The sequence below is a fragment of the Cornus florida genome, unplaced genomic scaffold (genome assembly GCF_030987335.1).
Source record: "Cornus florida cultivar Cherokee Brave unplaced genomic scaffold, ASM3098733v1 CherokeeBrave_3.0.0_Hap2_Chr11, whole genome shotgun sequence".
Lineage (NCBI taxonomy): Eukaryota > Viridiplantae > Streptophyta > Magnoliopsida > Cornales > Cornaceae > Cornus > Cornus florida.
In genome coordinates, this window is record NW_026775581.1 from 46350464 (window position 1) to 46357411 (window position 6948).

General features: G+C 40.9%; 1 non-coding gene across 1 annotated transcript; it reads right to left on the reverse strand.

The window, feature by feature from the left end:
* Positions 1-1562: 1562 nt before the first annotated feature.
* On the reverse strand, positions 1563-1669 carry LOC132287329 (small nucleolar RNA R71). The gene has a single exon (XR_009472995.1). It is a non-coding gene; the product is annotated as a small nucleolar RNA R71 (small nucleolar RNA).
* Between the last annotated feature and the right edge of the window lie 5279 nt (positions 1670-6948).

The window sequence follows — 6948 nt, forward strand, 5'->3', positions numbered from 1 at the left end:
AGAAAAGCTATACTTAGTGGTAATCTCTAAACCCCAAGATCTCTTTCTTATTTTCTCTCCATTACATTTAATTGCCTACTTTAGTTTAAATTGCATCTTAGTATAATTCAACCATCAACTAATCTTTTGATCACTCGACCTACTAACCTTAATCTCGATTCCATAACCTAATACGACCCACCAATCCCTTGGGACGATCCCTACTTGCCCTAACTATATTTTTAGTGAAAGGTAGTAGTAGAAATTTCTAAATGTAAAACTTGGCCACATTCATCATAGCTCTACACCATTATCTTTCGGTGCACAAACTTTGGATTTTGGGGTGCAACACCCGAAGTAACACCAAGTTTTTGGCGCCGTTGCCGGGGATTGATTGAAGGTAACATCGTATTTATGGAATCAATTAGGAATTAGTACTCTTTTGATCATGTCTTTACTTTGTTTTCATTTTGGTTACTTATTGTGTTGGTTCTTGTTTGACTAGGTGCATTGAAAAGAAGGTGAGCAAAGGAGCATTTCAAGCAAGGAGCTAAGCAAAGCAAAGGAAAATGACAAAATTCAAAAAATTTGCCAGGCTAAAAACTGAAAAATAAATTGAAGTGCTAAAGGACCCTTTGTGAGCTCTTTCTTAACTCAATTTCTAGTTAAATCGTCGGCCCGCGTGGAGGCTTGTATTTCAATTCTTAGATAAATCGTGAGCCCACGTGGAGGCAATTTACTTTTCTTTGCATATTGTTGATAGCATGGGAGTATAGGATCATTGAATATGGAAGAAGTTTGTTGATTATTGATTTGTTGCAAAGGTGAAGTGTTTGTTCATTACTTGTTACTTGTTGTATATTGTTGTGTATGCATGGTCGTAGGTCATTGAAACCTACTTTTGTCCCTCTAAATTTTCATCTTGAATCCGTTTTTTGAAACCCTAGGGGAAGAGGAAGTTCTAGTTAATCCATTTCATCAATGGAAGGACATAATGAGGACCATGTGGAGGACCTTGGTCACATAGACCAATAAAGTATCCTCCACCCCAATGTGCATCATGATAACATGCAAGTACCATTAGGCATGCCGAGGCCATTAGTTCACCCTCCACAACAACAAGGCCAAGTTCCATTGGGAATGCCAAGGCCAATCTATGCTCCACCACCTCCCATCACTCAAGGTAATCAAGGTGCTCATGTTGCACCTCCAATTGCTAATCCTCCCCTTACTTTAAGAGATCACTATGTGCCTAATGAATATAATGCACCCACATACATTCAATTGCCACCATTTAGAGCACACCACTATGAGATCAAACCACAAACCATTTAAATGCTTCCTAAATATCATGGACTTCCAAGTGAAGAACCTTACAAACATTTGGATGAGTTTCTTGAAGTATGTTCCACCGTGAGATACACGGACATGCCGGAAGAGGTCTTAAGGCTTAAACTTTTTCCATTCACCCTTAAAGACAAGGCAGAATATTGGTTTAACAATCTTAGGCCTTTTGTAATAACTTTTTTGGTAGAAATGCAACAAGAGTTCTTAAAAAAGTATATCCGCTTTCTAAGACCAATGCCATGAGAACCTTAATTCAAGAGTTTTCACACGGGGATGGGGAAACATTCTATGAGGCATGGGAAAGATTCAATGAATTGCTTAGGAAGTGTCCACATCATGACATGCCCAATTGGTAATTAGTTCAATATTTCTTTGAGAGCTTATCGGACAATTATAAGGGCATGGTTGATGCTTCCATGGGTGGCTCTTATATTGATAGGCATGAGGATGACGTGTGGCATCTTTATGAGAGCATGTATGAAAATTCCTTGCATTAAGTTGGCTTACATCAAGTTGACCATTCTAATGAAATAGCCGTTGAGATGAAATCCTTATCTCAAAGGTTTGATCAATTTTTGATCAACCAAAACTCGGCAAATCAAGTATCTACCATTCCCATTATGCATCCAATGAGACATGTATGACTTGTTCAACTGTTTTACATTTTACTTCTAATTGTCCCCATGGACATGTGCAAAATGAGCATTATGAACAAGCGAATGCAGCTTTTATTAATCAAGGGAATAATCCTTATGGCAATCATTATAATCCTAGTTGGAGGAACCCGAATTTCTCTTAGAGAAACCAAGGGGAAGGCTTAAATCCTCCCCAAGGTGGTTTCCAAGGGAAATATGTTCCACCTCCAATTCAAAGTCAAGGTTCCCAAGGTTTTAGATCATCATTTCAATCATAAGGATATCAATTTGCTAATTCTCAATTTCCTAATCAACCATCATATTCTCAAGGAAATGGTAGGAGTCTGGCTTTTGAAGAGAAAGTTTTGACCGCTCTAGGCACTCTAGAGGCGAACACTCAATTACTTCTTTCTCATTCTCAATCCATTGCTAAGCTTGAAACCCAAGTAGGGCAAATAGCTAGTACTTTAAATGCTAGAGAGAAAGGGAAAATGCCTTTGAATGCCCCACAAAAGCAAGAATGTGTTGTGGAGACTCATTCCTCATCGGAAGGTCACACAATAGAGCATGTCAATGCGGTGACTACCTTGAGAAGTGGGAAGATTGTAGACAACCAAGTGGGTATGTCCAATGAAGAGAGTGAACTGGTGCAACCACAAGTTGACACCCGTCCCGTTTCACATCCTATTCCTCCTTCATTGCATATACATGATCTTTCAAATGAGAATATCTTGAAAAGTGATTTGGAAAGTGATTTTAAAAAGAAAAATTTGCAACATGATTTCAAAACATCTTGTGTTGAAGAGACTTCAAAGAAAATGTCTGAAAAAGTTTTTGAGCCAAGAGCTCCATTCCCGGATGCCTTAAAATGATCTATTTCAATTGACAAACGAAAGGCCAAAACAAATGAAATTATGGATGTGTTTAGGCAAGTGAAAATCAATCTTCCACTTTTGGATGCAATCAAGCAAATTTTGGCTTACGCCAAATTTCTGAAAGACTTATGTACCCAAAAGAGGAAGAATAAAAACCAAGCACCTAGGAAAGTGGTCTTAACCGAGCAAGTAAGCTCAATTTTGCAGCATAACACTCTTTCGAAGTTTAAGGACCCCGGTTCACCTACCACTTCATGCATCATTGGAGATCATATCATTAATCGGTCTCTTTTTGACTTAGGAGGAAGTGTTAATCTTCTTCCATACTCGGTATATGTTAAATTAGGCTTAGGAGACTTGAAACCGACGTCGGTGGTTTTGCAACTTGCCGATGGATTCATTAAAAAGCCTAGGGGTATCATTGAGGACGTATTGATTAAGATTGATAAATTATTCTTCCCCATTCATTTCGTTGTCATTGACACGGAACCGGTCCCGAATCCTAAGAGCCAAATTCCCGTTATCCTTGACCATCCTTTCTTGGCAACCGCGAATGCCAACATTAATTGTAGGACGGGGATAATGAAGATCTCATTTGGCCACATGAAGGTGAAGTTGAATATCTTCAATCCGACCCCCAATTCATTTGACAAGCATGAAGAAGTTAATGTTGTGGAGAAATGTCATGACCTTAAATGTGAAGGAATTGAGTTTTTGTGTGAGACCGAAGTTTCAAAAAGTTCATCTTCAACCCTGCATTCTAAGAAAATTGTTTCAAATTCTTGCTTTGAAAGGGCATGGAAGCCCAAAGATCATTGTGACCAAGGACCAAAAATTTCTTTTGAGCTTAATCCAACAAGTTCCTTAAACAATCATTTGTTGGTTGGAGTTCAAAGCATCTAGTACCCCGTCAAGGAGGGGATGCATTATAAGATGTTTGATCCGGGCTAAAAGAGCCCACCGTCTTGCTAGAGACGTTAAAGGCTAGCAAGGCATTTCGTAAGGTGTCAAAACCCTATTCCTCCCTCATTTCTATCTTTAATTTCATTTCTTACGAAGTCTAGATATTGGCTTTGGGTTCATATCCATTGCTAGGAACTGTGATTAGGATTACATGCACTTTTATGTTGAAATTGAGTATTTTGCATAAGTTTGATCGATCAAACTTCCCACATGCATTAAACCTGCATCCAAATCACCCTTTGTCCCATCGATCGCGAAAAACTTGCATATTTTTACTCTCTGTCAGATAAATCAAACATTTAGTTCAGATCAATCTCAATTCTGGAATTCATTACTTTGACTCTGTTTTGACTTTTAAATTTTAAACTTAAAAAAAAAAAAAAAAACCAAAAAACATTTTCAATTTTTAATTTTTCAAAAATTTTCAAAAAACTCAAAAATTTTAGAAGAAAGATCGATCTAAGTTCGATCGATCTGAAGTTGCAGTTCGATTGATCGAACTGGTTCAGGAAGGTTTTTTAAAAAATAAAAAGTCAAGGGTTTGTAGATCGATTCAAAGATCGATCTACACCTTCTCAAACCCTCATTCCCTTCACCGCTGCACAACCTATCTTCTCCATCTCAGGCGACCATCCCAAGCGTCGATCCTCTCTCTCTTCCATCGTAGATCTCATTCGCATCTCACCCTTTCGCATCTCAACTTCCCTCTCGGTTTATAGGTGAGATCCGAACCCCTCTTGTGTTTCAAGCTTCGATTTGAGGAATCCATGCTTTAAATGTTAGATCTATGTTGTTTTGATGATGCATATCGCCATTGATGAAGCTCCGAATCTCTTTGAATACATGTATATATATATGTATATATGGTTTTATATGTTTTTGATTTTTGATTTGATTTCGGGGGGTCACGGGCCGAATCAAGTGACCAATGTTGATGCTTTGTTGTATAGATAGGCCCACGACCATCTTCGTGAAGGCCCCGTGCCATCCACATCACAGATCTATGACTTTTCGAGTTTCACCTCACAGTTCAATCGATCGAAATTTTTCTCCGATCGATCTCACTTATTCTCGATCGATCGAACTTGCATCGATCTCATATTTTTGTGATCGATCGAACTTCACAGATATACATCACACATTTCACACAACATCTCTTGTGTTTCATGCTATCTCATACATGCCCAATGCCTGTGTTTTCCACATTGAATGCATTCCATACTTATATTGTCTAGCATGCTTCACATCATATCACTTATTCCTTATCAATTGCATAGATTCATGTTTCCTATCTGCTTTGTCTATTATATTTTGACGTACATGATTCTTGTGCTTTAATTCTTTATACTGGTACTAACTTCCTTTTTGCAAGTTTTCCTTTTATTTTGGAAGCCATGGCTACGGTCAAGACTGTTGCTCGCCGACATTATCACCACAGGGTCAGGCAGAGATTGGACGATGAGGTAGGTCCATCTCACACCTAGGACCCCATTTATGAGTCCGAGCCAGAGCCCTCTCATATTCAGGAGGAGCCAGCAGAGCCTACTTCACTTCAGTCTCCATCCGATAGTAGACTACAGTCTTCAGCCGAGACATCTTCTTCATAGGCTGACGCTGAGGCTGAGCACATACCATCTCCATCACCACCACCAGCTCAGCCAGCCCAGGCCTTAGACCGGCCATTATTGAGATACTCATGCCTTCGAGTGGCGCATGAGTCTGTCTTTGACATAGACTACTTCTCCCAATCTGTTCTTACCAGAGCCGCATATGACGATTTAGACCGGAGGGGCATCTCAGCCATACTAGCCCCTGTCACATACCCAGTGTACCTGAGGTTGGTCCGGATGTTCTTCCAGAACCTCCGACCTGCCCCGAGTAACCTGACAGAGTTGCGGACTACCATTGACGACCACCCTATCGGTATCACGGTGGACACTCTTTCCAGATCCTGCCGTTGTCCACACGTCTACCCTCCCGATCTCCAGGATACCTATCCTACTCTATGGAGGCCCACATATGCAGACATGACCATTGCACTCACAGGTCATTATGCCGGTGGTGAGACTTTCGCCACCCAGACTTATCTGCCAGACGACATGTGGTTCTTCGATTCGGTGCTATACCAAAATGTTTTTATGGCCGGCCACAAGATACAGAGGCGCGGCGACTATCTTACAGCTTTATATACCTTCTATATAGGGCACTGGCTGTCCATTCTTGCACTCATCTGGAGCATTATGATGAAGCTGTATGTTAACCATATCAGCAAGGCCAAGCCCAAAAGGGCTAAGTATCTCCCATTCGGCCATCTCATCACACAGATTCTGAGAGACCAGCACTATCCCTTCCAGCCACGGGAGCGTACTGAGTCCGGGGCCTGTACATTCCTGAAGAAGGATTGAGATAAGAGCTAAAAGGCTCTTATTAAGAGTCTACAGTACGACGCTGTCGAGGCAGTTGAGGAGCTAGAAAAAGAGGAGTTGGAGTAGGCAGCAGCAGTAGTAACATGGCAGGTAGCGGACGATGTACCAGTCTATCTGGCTGCCATGCACATGGATATTGACTTGGAGTAGCCTGTAGAGGACCAAGAGCATTACTCTCCAGTTGGGTCGCCTAATCATGATGAGGAGCAGGCTCAGGATCATCATTCTCCCTCTCCAGCGGTACCTGAGGCTCCAGCACAGACACCCGGCTTTGGAGAGCGCATCCAGGCTTTAGAGGATGTCGTAGTCTCTATCCGAGCAGACACTGTCTCTATCCGAGCTGACATTACTTCATTCTGCACAGATGTCATGGCTACGTTGTGAGACCTATCCAGAGACACACGCGGATCATGCCCTGCTTGTCCTACCTCCTTGTCATGTTTTCTATATCTTCTTACTCCTCTTATATATCTGTGATATCTACATATTTTTTATATTGTTACATTATTTTTGCGGCCAGTCTGTTAGCCTTGATATCTCACTGGATGTACTGTACTTTATTCTGTTTTTCTATTTTACCCATGATCTTTTGGATGTCATATTCTTCTATTGATATATCTATCTGGGGCTGACTCCATCAGGTGCATCCTATTGACTTCAGTGAGAGAGAGTACTGCCCAAAATTTTCAGGACCACCCTTATACCTCTCTCTATTTTCAGTTG